Genomic DNA, 13,552 nt, shown 5'->3' with positions numbered 1-13,552 from the left:
GCTTACTAATGCAGAAATATTTCAAACCAGTGTGGGCAGGTGGGTCAGACTTCTGAAGCAAATCAGCTCTTTGTCCCATAATTTTGATTTAAAAAAATACACTATTTCGTTTCTTTTAAAACATCTCAAAAAGTGAATGTGCTAAACAAGATATGGGATTGTTGTTGTTGTTGTCAGGAAAGAGGAGAAGTGGTACTTGGTAGAAGAAGAAGATGGCGGCAGGATGGATTGTAAAGGATTGAGAAGTGCTGGTCCCGTGAGACTGGATGCACCGGCTGCGTGAGGTTGAACAAGCCTCTTGGTTGCAGCGCATTCTGGCTGCCTAGTTACTCTTCCTGACCACCTTACACAGTTTAGGAGAAGATGCATTTTATTTTTTCAGTTCTTGGAAATGTGTTGACATGGTCAAATCTTCAACGGCACGTTTAATCGTTTTGCCCCGTACACAGTGAGGTGTGAATAAATAATACTACAGGTGGCACGAATCCTAGGCACATTCGGAGGTAGAAAAAGCTAGTGTGTTTTTTCGCACTAACATAGTTCAAGCTTCAAAGATGAATCTCATTCACCCTTGTTCTGTCGTACAGAGTTCTGGGGATTCAGAGAACCTGAGTGTGTGTGTGTTTGTGTGTGTGTGTGTGTGTGTGTGTGTGTGTGTTAGGAGCCAGGGGTACCTGGTTGCTAAAGGCATCTACACTCGGCTTGGATGCCTCCTGGGCATCCACACATCCTCTGCTGTTGACCCTCAGAGGTTTCCAGAGACACATCGTTCCTCTAACTGGCCTCCTGGGACCCCACAGCGCTCCCTGTGATATTTGTCTTCGAAAGACAGGAAGTTTGGGTGAGGCTATCCCTAGCCCCGCTGCCTATTAGAGTCGCTATGAAGTCTTTCTCTGGTATCTTCTTGACCCTGGACACTATCAACTGTTCTCCTCTGACACCCTAGGCTAGCTACGTACTAACGGGGGAAACATTGCTTTTGCGCTCTCTGCTCACCTCACCTGGTCTGAGGAAATCGCTTAGTCTCTTCCGATCTCCAGAGGGGCCCTGATTTCCTTACAGTTCCCTATCGGTTATATTTTGCCTCAGATTTTAATTTCCCTCTAAGCCCTTATCCTTCCCTCTGAGGTCCTAGGTCAAGTCTGTTCACTGTCCCTCGCTTGACTCCGCTGTTGTGTCCTCCCTGGCAACAGCGAGCACGGAATTGCCTGGACACGCAGAGGAACTGAAACAGCAGAGGGAAACACTGACGGAGGTGAGAGGCTCCATTAATATTTTACAAAAGTTCACATTTTAAAATTCTGCTGCTCCCCTCAACAAAAAGAATGACTATGTGGAAATAGATCTGGGTTAGTTGAGCTTGAAACAGCTCACCTAGGGAAGAGAGAAACACACAAACAAAACGGGAGATCTCAAGAAATGGGGAAAAAAGCAAAAGAATAAATAATACATGGCCTCTATAACACTAGCATAGTGTTTAGGCCTTATCGTATGCATAGGAAGCAAAACTGTCATGTGACACTCGACCAAGCCCTTCTCCGAGGCAGGCTGGTAGAATGCAATTATCTTCCGCCCTCCAGTCTTCAGTAGACTTTGGGTTAGCATCCTGGGTGGCAGCCTTAGACGCTGAAGCACCAGCTGGCCCCTTCTGCAGGCTGCCTCCCACCCACCCTGTGCGCCTGCTAACCTGCCAGGCTGCATTTTCAATTACTAGCCTTGAAGTATGTTCAGGTGGACCTGATAAATCAATGAATGCAGTGAGCTGGGCATGAGGCAAGGGCGGTTGTGCAGCCTCCCTCGGGATAATTGGTGAGACCAGAGGGTGCAGAAAATTCAAGCCTGAAAACAAATCACTGCTCTCCATAAAGGGAGGATGAGGAGTGAGCCATCCCTTCCATTAAAATGCACAAATTTAAATGATGTCCCTGCTCTTCTTGGTATCCATCAACTTTACCTTTTTGTGCTCTGAAACATCTAAATATTTATTAACTCTGTTTTACAGAATTTACTGTTGTCCCAGCCAGTCAAGACACAGATGCATTTAAAAAAATATGACATGGAGTAGCCAGGCAGTGATGGCGCATGCCTTTAATACCAGCACTCCCGAGGCAGAGGCAGGTAATCTGTGAGTTTGAGTCCAGCCTGGTCTACAGAGTGAGTTCCAGGACAACCAAGGCTACACAGAGAAACCTTGTCTCAAAAAAACCAATGTGTGTGTGTGTGTATGTGTGTGTGTGTGTGTTATACATATATATATGGAATATATATGGTATGTAAAAAAGCATTATTTAAAATAATTAGTAAATAAGTGTGTTATTTTAAAATAGAAGCTACTATGATTAATAAAGTAACCCAAGAAAAGTGGCTACTATATACAGATCCAGGGCTGACTGGTTTGCACTGGTGTTGTCCACCAGATGTCCTTGGCATTGTCTCATGCAGAAGAACAGTCCTTGACATCCAAGGAATCACCATTTGGACTGACTTACCTGACCAGGGAAGCCAGACAGTGGAAAAGTCACATTAGCCATGTTCCAGGTTGCCCGCCCCTTGCATTGGAGATCAAAAGGCTGGTTTGTCCCATAAAGGAAAGAAAAGAGATCCAAGCCCAGACTCCTGTCTCCTGGCAAGTCACCTGGGCACTATCCCACAGAGTGGCTGGATTAGATGTCAGGGGTTTGTGGGAATGGGACAGAAAATTTGACTATAACTCTGTCAGAGATTCTGCCTCATTCTTACACGATAAAGAATGAAATTGGGGCTGGAGAGATGGCTCAGGAATTAAGAGCATCGCTGCTCTTGTGAAGACCTGGGTTCAGTTCCCAGCACCACATGGTGGCTTACAACCATCTTTAACTCCACTCCCAGGGAATCCAATGCCCTCTTCTGACCTCTAGGGTCACTGTATGCATGCAGAGCACATACACTAATGTAAGCTCACACAAGTGCACGTAATTTTTATAATCTTAAAAAAAAAAATAAAGCAGCATTTTTTTGGAATGACATCTTCCTTTATTATCTGTAAAGTGCTGTGATACAGATTATCAGCCTATTCCCACCGATCCCTGCACCCATCACGGTCAGGAAGTGCCTTTCTTTGTGTGTATAAAATGGACTAAGGATGGTGTTCTGTCTTCATCCCTTTCTCCTTCATCATCATGTTTTGCCACACAATTAATACAGTTTTTGTTGATTTTTGAAACACGGTATTGGAGGAACAGCCAACAAAGGAACATGATTTGAAACTCCATCCTCCACAGAGATCCACTTCTCCCAGAGAATACAGGCCTCTGCCAATTTGTGCAATCACTTGCTTTTTCAAAGGTCTTGAGCAAATCACATTTCACCTGCGCATGTCCACGGACAGGCTGTAGGTTTGTCTCTGGTTCCCTTGTATTGCCGTTCAGGGTGCTGCCTTTCTCTTTTGAAATGATTCAGGGTGGGGAAAAAAAAAAAAATGGACAAGATCTTTAAGCTATTCAGCGGTCCATGACGAGCACAAACTTTGAACTATGAACGCTCTATTTCCACTTCCACACCTGCAAATAGGCTGCTAGCCTCCGTCCTTATCGCCGCTCTCCAGTCATAATTAGAACGCAGGAAGGGGGGGGCGGGGGCGGTGATACAAACAACACGGAATTAGCATGGCTGCCGGAGGGTGAACACAGCAGGTAACAGAAGCACGTGAAAACAGCCAGCCTTTTGCAAAGCTGCTGTTGCCTCTGACTTGCTTTGTCCACTGCTTTCCGTTGTGCTGGGCTACGACTGTGTTTGGCATGGGATGAGAAAAACGTCCCTATCGCTAAGGCTAAAATGCATGCCTTATGGTGCTATTTGCATGAAACAACTCTCAGTTGTGTGAATGTTCCGTAACCTGGCAAACATCGGCATCGTTATAACTTTTTTAAACAAAAATAAATCGCTAGCATAAATGCTGCCTTATAACCTGGTTGCTTTGTTTTTGTTTTGTTAGCACCGGCCCTTTCTGTCCGTAAATACAGTAACGATTGTTGATGGATGCCAACTATCCCATTGTGTTCACAGAGTAAAGTTATTTACAGAATTCACACATCTTTGGGGTGCTGCCAACTTCGGCTACAGTTGAGGCTTCTGGTCCCCAGCCCCCTGGTTTCAACCATAACTGCAATGTGTTATGGAAGGCCAGACTTGCCTCAGGATGATGTCGACTTACCCCAAGCAGCACAAGAGGTTTCCCGATACCAGAGAGCCTGCAAGGAAAGGAATGATAAACAGTCATCCACCCTCTTCCTCCAGGCAGCCAAGTCACTGGAAAGCAGAGCTTGTCATTTCTTTAGTTCTTCCAGAAGGAAACCCGAGGACGCCCTGGAACAGGGCCCAGGACGGTTGGTGGAGGGAGCCCCCAGCAGAGCACCCTCCACGTTAAATCTTCCTCTTCTCTCCTGCTCTCTCCTTCTGCCGCCTGGGGTCACCATGGAAATGAACTGAACCAGACTGTGAGACACAAGGACACAGGAGATGTCCCCAAATGTGCTCCTCTGCCATGCACTCAGCGACCTCCGCCAGAGAAATCCTCAGGAAACTGCCCCGCAGGGTCAAAGGGTGTGGGCTTTTACAAACCAGACCAAGCAAACGTTTGGTTTAGCAGAGCTTCTAACTGTGGGGAGATCGATTTGATTCGATTGGCTTTGCCTGTTGCATCCCCGAGTTATCACGAACTGCCCCCGTTCATCCCAAAACAAAATTTGGATAACTTCCCCTCCCTAGGTCTCGGCAATCTCCGATGTTTGCTGTTCGGAAATCACGATGTCACCGAGTCATTGAAACACGCATCCCCTGTCTCCCAAGGAGACACCTCTCTTTATTGCCTGGTAGTTATTAAGAAAGTAATGATTTTGATGCTGAAAAGACTACTTATGGGAAAAGTAAGCAATAAGAAAAACATTCACTCATAGTTGAAGACACAAGGAAATAAAGCCAGCCTCAGAGATAGCGTCTATCCGTTTCACCAACAGTTCAATCATCAGTAGCACTGAGCTCTTAATTATAGAGAAGTCTCTGCATTTGATTTCTTTACCCAATATCAGTGGTAAGAAATGTGTAAGGAACTGCTCAGAGTAGTTCAAATGCACACACACACACACACACACACACACACACTCATACACGCCCTTTGATGAGATCAGTGTGATCCCTCTCCAGTGGGAACAGGCTGAATTTGGATTAACCACAGTCTCTCCACGAGGAGGACTGGTAAGCATATGTTTGCGTGTATGATTTATATAAACATGTATGTGGTTATTTTTTTTTTTAAAATGAGTTAACTATTCATAAATTCCAGGCATTTAAAGAGGCAATGCACCTCTCTGACATCTCCTCACTGGAAGTCTATTTTTAAATAGCACATAAAATCTTTCTCCTGGCAAACATTTGCAGATTCCACCCTCTTGGGTTGCTTCCCTTCAAAAAAAAGGGGAAGACTGAAAAAAAAAAAAAAGAAACCTTCCTTGGCTGTTTGCCATCAACATCAATAACGACAGCAAAGGCATTCCGACTGCTATTTATTCTGTCAAAATTACTATCACCCAACTCGCATGATTACAGCGTTTGTAATTTTGTTGATTATAAATAGCTGGAATGCCAGAATGCATTAACGAATACTGACAGCGTTATGGACACGCATCCACACATGGACACGTGTACCTTGGAGGGTTATAACTTAAATATGTTGGGGAAGTGTTGCCTTCCCATGGTCTGTCTTACCTAACTTGCTTCAAGGAGGACTTCCTTGAAATGTCGCCACCATCCTGACCGCTCAGCCTCCATCGCCCTTCATGCAGACTGGGCGGTGCTTTGCATTCAAAAGGTAATCCCTTGATGGTATGTGTGTGGCCCTAGTAATGTCCTAGTTTCTTGAATGTGCTCACAGCAGAGCCATTGGGCTGTGAAGGCCCACTAGGCCTTTTCTATTTCTGTCTCAACAATGATAGATCTTCCTGTGTCCTTTGTCAAAAGTCTTACTGAGCAAATTCTTCTACTTTTAGATTCTTCATTAAAAAAAAAAAAAAAAAAACTGTTGTATTTGGTTTCTTTGATTGTGCCAAAAGGTACAGTCTGGCCCCTATTCAAAATACACCCACATCCTAGAGCAAATCTGCATTTACTGTGTAACTTTCCTTTTCAGAACGTATTGCAGTCATCTTGCTGAAGAGAACTCCCCTGTGGAGCGGGGTGCTTCCATCGAGAACTCCCCAGAGCACACTCCCTCTCTCAGGCAGGAGGCATTTGCTTAAAATGGAAAACACGGAAACCGAACACTTCCTGGTTTTCAGCTATCTGCTAGAATTCCCGGAAGCACCTTTTTTGTTGGTGTTAACAGAAACCTTGGTTAATCGGGAACTATAAAACCATCCAGTCCGTAGCTGCACTGTAGGCAGTAAGGGAAGCATGTTCTTAAGAATTCTCTGGTTCATGACATGAATGTATGAGCTTGTATGTGTATTAAAATCCATTTGATTTGGGGCTGGAGAGATGGCTCAGCAGTTAAGAGCACTGGGTGATCTTCCAGAGGACCTGGGTACAATTCCCAGCACCCACATGGCAGCTCACAACTGTCTGTAACTCCAGTTTCAGGGGATCTGACACGCTCACACAGACATACATGCAGGCAAAACTCCAAGGCACATAAACAATCTTAAACAAAAATTCCTTTGATTTATCTTAAAGTGGGTTTTTGAACTAAAAAAAAAACCCATAAATTAATAACATGACTTGAGACTGCAGTGTGATTCTTTTCTGAGATCACTGAGATCATTTTTCTGCTCACATTGATATAGCGACTCCCTTCAACCTGAGTTTTCAGGATAATCAAAATTCTGTTTTGTTGGTCACTTCTCTTGGGGATATACAAAAGACGTCACCTTAAGACTGAAGAGTAACCTTACAGGTCCTTCATGTGGATATTGTGTCCTCTGGTTTCGGGTTTTATGGGATTCCTGTGTGTGAACATGTGTGTCTCTGTGTCTATATGCATTTCTTGTCCTTTTTCTTGTTTGGTTGTTTTGTCTTATTCCAATTTGGGTTTTTATTATTTATTTTATTTTTTATTTTTTATTATTATTATTATTATTATTATTATTATTATTATTTTGGTTTTTCAAGACAGGGTTTCTCTGTGTCGCTTTGCACCTTTCCTGGGACTCACTTGGTAGTCCAGGCTAGCCTCGAACTCACAGAGATCCGCCTGGCTCTGCCTCCCGAGTGCTGGGATTAAAGGCGTGCGCCACCACCTCCCGGCTATTTATTTTATTTTATTCCTTAGATGCCTGTTTGTTTTCTAATGAGAGAAAGGGTGTAGATCTAGATGGGAGAGAAGGTAGAGAGGAATAGGGGGAAGAGAAACTGTAATCAGATCACATTGTATTTAAAAAATCTTATTTTCAATAAAAGAAAAAAAAATAATACCAAAGGGGTCGGGGGGGGGGGGGGGACAGAAGAGCAGATGGTTTTTAAATGAAGATAAAAAAGACATGATCAAAAAAGATCTTACACCAACCATTATTTCAAAATATTTATTTGTTGTTAGAAGAGCAGCCTGAACCTTCAGGGCAGATTTCATATCCTGAATTAGGACACACCTCCCTGCAGATATTTCTGGGACAGAGAGTTAAGAAGCTGTCTGCACTGTGGCTTGACAGCTCTCAATTTACGGTACCTGGCTCCTCCATGCTCCCTGTCACACACACTACGCTGAACTAAATCATAGGATGAGAAACTTCCCATGGCCCTAAAACGTTATAAAAATTCAATTTTTTCTTTACACTGGGAATTGCCCCAGGACCCCTCAGAGGGACTCCAGGGAGATTGTTTTGAAGTGTACTCTCTGAAGAGGCTCCTCTGGTCTCCCCCAGCCCCATTCTGTATCCCTATCTTCATCTCTCATTCTTACTTTTGATGAAGATTCTCTCTCCAAGCTTTGAAGGGAAGCCACATCTCCAACCCCCTGACCCTTAAGCGCCCATCATGTTTAGATCTCCATGGACTGTATTGTTTCTGTCTGATGTGTTCCCCCAGCACACCTCCTGGAACAGTCATGACCCTGAGGCCCACTCATTCTAATAAGCCTCACTGAAGGGAAGTGTGTCATCCTCCCTTCCAGACAACCACTGCTGCTCATCTTTATTTCATTTCTTACACCAAAAAGACTTTCTGAGCAAATCGATTCTTTGATTATCCTCTGAATTTATTGCCAGTTAAATCTGTGATCTGTCTGACCATCTCGACATCCTGGGGCTATTTGTAGATACCAACTGCATGCAAATAATGAGGCGTATTCATCATCCAGCTGCCTGTGCAGATGTGGTATAAGAAACAAAAGAATTGGTGGTGGATATTTGGCATTGTGGTTTTACTTTAAAAGGATAAAGAAAATTCTGCCCCATTGCGGAGCTTATTTGCAGCATGAGTTAATCTTCTTAACAAATAAAATCAATCATTCCACTTATGTCTGCCTGTAGGGAATGTAGACCCGTCTAGGCTACTACGGAGCATTTTCAAGTACTGCAAACTTTCAGATTCTTTTACTAATTGTTACAAATTGTCAAGAGGAAAGATCTGATTTTTTTCCCCTCGAGGCTATTCTATGGAGCCTAGGAACTTGGATGAAAAAGTAAGTCATTTCTGGGATCTCAGTGGCTGCATGGGATTCGTGGGACGAACTCCTGCCGTCAGGTCACAGAATTGGATTTAATTCTGTGCTTATTCCAACTGAGATCCTAAGACTTGACACAGGGGTAAATGACATCTTCCATTTGGTTGTCATTGTCTATCTCGTCCGTCTCACAGAAGACTAGTTACAGGACTCCTTGTGGAAGCCAAAGCTGCAGAGTTCAAGTCTCGAAAATGAAACAGTATTTGTATGCAACCGCCACATACCATCCTGTGTACTTGAAATCAGTTGTAGATCATTTATAATACTAAACACAAGGCAAATGCTCTATAAGTAGTTGCTGTTGTTATACTGTATTGTTTAGAGAATGACAAGATGATAAAGTGTCAGAACTGACAGGCGGAGGCAAGAGTCCTGTTTCAGGTCACCTACAGAGTGACCTTGTGTTAAAAAAAAAAAAAAAAAAAAAAGAAAAGAAAAGAAAAAGAAACAGATGATGGGGAGGAAAGAAAGGAAGGAAGAAAGAGAGAGAGCCGATATATGTTCAGCACACAAAACTGTTTTATTTTTTCAAATACATTTGATCCTTGGCTAGTTGAATAAAGAAATTTAGAACCCGTAGATAACAGAGGACCACCTGAGCATGCAACTACCTTGCAGAAAGCGAGCATTGCTGGAGAGAATGAGCAAAACCCTTCAGTGTGAGACACACACCACTCCCTTCCTTTATTCCTCTTTTAACACTTGTGACTGCTCACTCTGAGGGGGCCCTTCTTCAAAGAGATTTGATGATAAAACTCAATGCCTCGTAAGGTTCAGCCCACCCAGAAAGCAGATGGCCAGGCTGGTTTTTCTTTGCTGGTTGGATTTGGGGGCTCCAGAGGTTCAGATGAACTGATGAACTTCAGAACTGGCTGCCAAGAGGACTGTGAAATCATCGTGTCCCCAAATCCCCAAACCAGGAGAGACAACCATGTGACCAAGGTGGCTTATGAAGGCAAAGGTTTGAGACAGATTGGTGACTTCTAGATGAGAGCCTCTTACCCCATGCCAGGCTGCCAAGCTTCTTCTATTCCTTAGCAGTAGGAGGAACGCAGAAGCGATAGGCATGATTTTCCAAAATTTGAATTTATTCCATTTTAATTATATATTATATCTGCAATGCATCTTCTTTTATTTGTAACCCCACATTCTTGCTAGTTAGCTAAAAATTCATTTTCAATTGCTTTAGCTTGAAAAAATAAAAAAAATTAGTGTCCCATTATCAATCTTAATTTCTTTTTTAAAGTTTTAATGGGCCTTGAAATCTAAAATTCTGGGAACCATTGGTCTAGATAATCTTCATTCAGCTGCCTGTTCTTAGGTCACATAAAGAAAAAAATGGCTTTTCCCACAGGCTAAGGAAGATAAGAGATCAGCTAAAATTCATTGTACACCACATCATGCTAATGGTTTATATGTATGAATCATTAAATTTAATTTTTTGCAACAATCCTAAGACAAAGATGCCCAGCTATGTGTAGAGAGTGGTACTAGTTGTGATCCTGGCCAAGTGTTTCTAGGTTCTTGGCCTCTTAATCCAAAGGATGGAAAATAAGGACTCATGCAGATTTGCAGAAGAAACAATATAACCTTGGAGCAAAGCAACAATGCAGGTTGTATAGGGAACACTGTCAAGACTGACAGCGGGTTGCATAAGTAAGAATACTCTGGGTTCTAATTATTGTCTGGGGCTTCCTTTTATGGGGTTCCAGAGAAGAAGGAATTGGCTACTCAAGTGTGTAGTTTGGGTGGTTCTCTATTTTGATTGATATAGTAGGTCATACATTCTTTTTTCCTACTGACCATGTCCAGTCCCATAATGCATATTTTAACCGTATGCACACCCAATTATGCATTGGTGTGAGATGATAAGTAAGGGATTCTACCTAAAAGGTTTCGAGACCATGTACTCAAAACCCTTTCAAGGTATATTGGCCCTTTTATTTTTCATTCTTAGGTATACTGGGGATATATTTGAACAGAAAGTGTAAATTTGTTTCCAGGAGCTGTAGACTTCAATAAATATTCTGAGATGGAAGGACATATGCAAGTAGGGTTTGGAGGCAGTTCTGAGATTTCTAGGAGGATTGTTTGGAGAGGAATATGTGTGCATACTGTAGTAGTTTTAATGTAATTGGCTCCCATAAGCTCATAGGGGGTAGCATTATTAGGAGGTGTGACTTTGTTGAAGTAGGTATGGCCTTGTTGGAGGAAGGTGTCACTGTGGGGGTGGGCTTTGAGGTCTCCTATGTTCAAGCTATGCCCAGTGTCTCAGTTCACTTCCTGTTGCCTGCAGATCAAGATATAGAACTTTCAGCTCCTTTTTCAGCACCATGTCTGCCTGCACACTGCCATGTCCCACCATGATGATAATAGACCAAACCTCTGAAACTGTGAACCACTTCAATTAAATGTTTTCTTCATAAGGAAAACATAACATGTCAGTGAATGAACAAGTACATACAATATGCGGAAGAGAAGCATCCATAACTCAAAACCAAATGGTGGTTCCAGGCTGTCTTAGTTAGAGTTTCTATTGCCGTGAAGAGACACCATGACCACAGCAACTTTTATAAAGGAAAACATTTAATTGGGGCTGGCTTACAGTTTCAGAGGTTTAGTCTATTATCATCATGGTGGGACATGGTGACATGCAGGTAGACATGGTGCTGGGGAAGGAGCTGAGAGTGAATACATCTTGATCTTCAGGCAACAGGAAGTAACCTATCTCACTGGGTGTGGCTTGAGCATAAATGAGACCTCAAATCCCACATCCACACTGACACACTTCCTCCAACAAAGCCACACCTCCTAAAAGTGCCACTCCCTCTGAGCTATAGGGGCCAATTACATTCAAAACACCACATTTCACTCCCTGGCCCCTATAAGCTTATAACAATATCATAATGCAAAATGCATTCAGTCCAACTTCAAAAGTCCCCAGAGTCTATCATAATCTCAACAATGCTTAAAAGTCCAAAGTCTCTTTTGAGATCCAATCTCTTAACTATAATTCCTTATAAAATCAAAATCAAAAAACAGATCACATACTTCCAATATATAATGGCACAGGATATACATTACTGTTCCAAAATACAGGGAAGGGTGCATAGTGAGGAAATACTGGACCAAAGCAAGACTGAAAACCAACTGGGCAAACTCCAAATTCTGCATCTCAGTGTCTGATGTCAAATTACTCTTCAGATCAACTCCTTTCAGCTTTGTTGACTGCAACACACTTCTCTCTCTTGGGCTGTTTCCACTCCCTGTTAGCAGCTCTCCTCAGCAGGTATCCCACAACTCTGGCATCTCCAATATCTTGGGGTCTCCAAGGCAATCCAGGCTTCAACTACACAGCTTCACGCAATGGCCTCTCTACTGTGCCTCCATTCAGGGACACCCCTGACACATACCGGGCCTCAGCAGCTTTCCTTAGTATTTAGGGCAAATTCCATAGCCCCTTTCTTCTATCCTTAATTCCAAAACCACATAGCCAAAGCTGCCAAGTTCTGCTGGATACTGGAGCTGGAATATGGCCCCCTTGTTCAATCTCATCTTCACTAACTTTCTGTTTTCGATGGTTTCCTTCACTGCCTAAGCTGGGTTGTCCTGAAACTGGAGCTGTAGACCAGGCTGGCCTCAAATTCAGATATATTTCAGTTATATCCTTGACAGCTTTCTGTTTTTGATGGTTTCCTTCACTAACTAAATTTGACTGTTCTGTAACTTACTCTGTAGACCAGGGTGGCCTCAAACTCCAGGATCCACCAGCCTCTGCCTTCCAAGTGCTGGGATTAAAGGCATGTACTACCACACCTGGCTCTAAGCTTTTCTTTAATTCCTTTTCACAAGTTGGAATCTTAACTGGGTAGGATCTTCCCTTGAGGTCACCACTCCCTTTATTCCATTTCTTAATCTATTTATCTCCTCCAATGCAGGACTTAGCTCCATTCCATTTCCTGATGCTCCTTTTCTCCTCAAACCGTACATTTTGTATTTTTCCTTGTACACCCTACTCCTCTTCATTATATGTCTTCATTAAAGCTAACACTAGTAACCACACAACAAAGTCTATACTAGGCTGTTTTGAGATTTCTTCTCCCAATGGAATTAATCCAAAACTCTTCAGTTTAGCCTCAGGCAGACTTTTCAGAGCAGTCATATTCTTCACCAAAATAACACAAGAACAATCTCTAGGCAACATAAAAAACTTTTTCTCCTCTGAAACCTCTTAAGCCAGTCCCCCACAGTTCAAATCACACTCAGCACCACTGTCTTCCATGTTTCTACTAGTATGGCCCTTTAAGCAGCACTTAAAGCATTCAACTGCTTTTCTAATCCACAGTCCTGAGGTCCATATCCCTTCAAACATAAACATGGTCCAGCCTATCACAGTAATACCCCAGTTCCTGGTACCAACTTCTGTCTTAGTTAGGGGTTTCTATTGCTGTGAAGAGATACCAAGACCATGGCAACTCTTATAAAGGAAAACATTTAATTGGGTGGCTTACAGTTTCAGAGGTTAATCCATTATTATCATGCTGGGACATGGTGGTATGCAGGCAGACATGGTGTTGGAAAAGGAGCTGAGAATTAATACATCTTGATCTGTAGGCAACAGGAAGTAGACTGTCTCACTGGCTGTGGCTTGAGCATATATGAGAGCTCAAAGCCCACATCCACAGTGACACATTTCCTCAAACAAAGCCACATCTCCTAATAATGCCACTCCCTGTGAGCTTATGGGGGCCAATTACATTCAAACCATCATACATGGGTACTAAACTGTTTCCTGTGCTTAACTGTTTCAAGAAGGTAAGATTAGTGGCCACTCTCTGTGTGATCCTACAAGTAACTTGTTAG

This window comes from Peromyscus eremicus, chromosome 12 (genome assembly GCF_949786415.1).
Source record: "Peromyscus eremicus chromosome 12, PerEre_H2_v1, whole genome shotgun sequence".
Lineage (NCBI taxonomy): Eukaryota > Metazoa > Chordata > Mammalia > Rodentia > Cricetidae > Peromyscus > Peromyscus eremicus.
Note: the sequence above shows the minus strand (reverse complement) of the source record.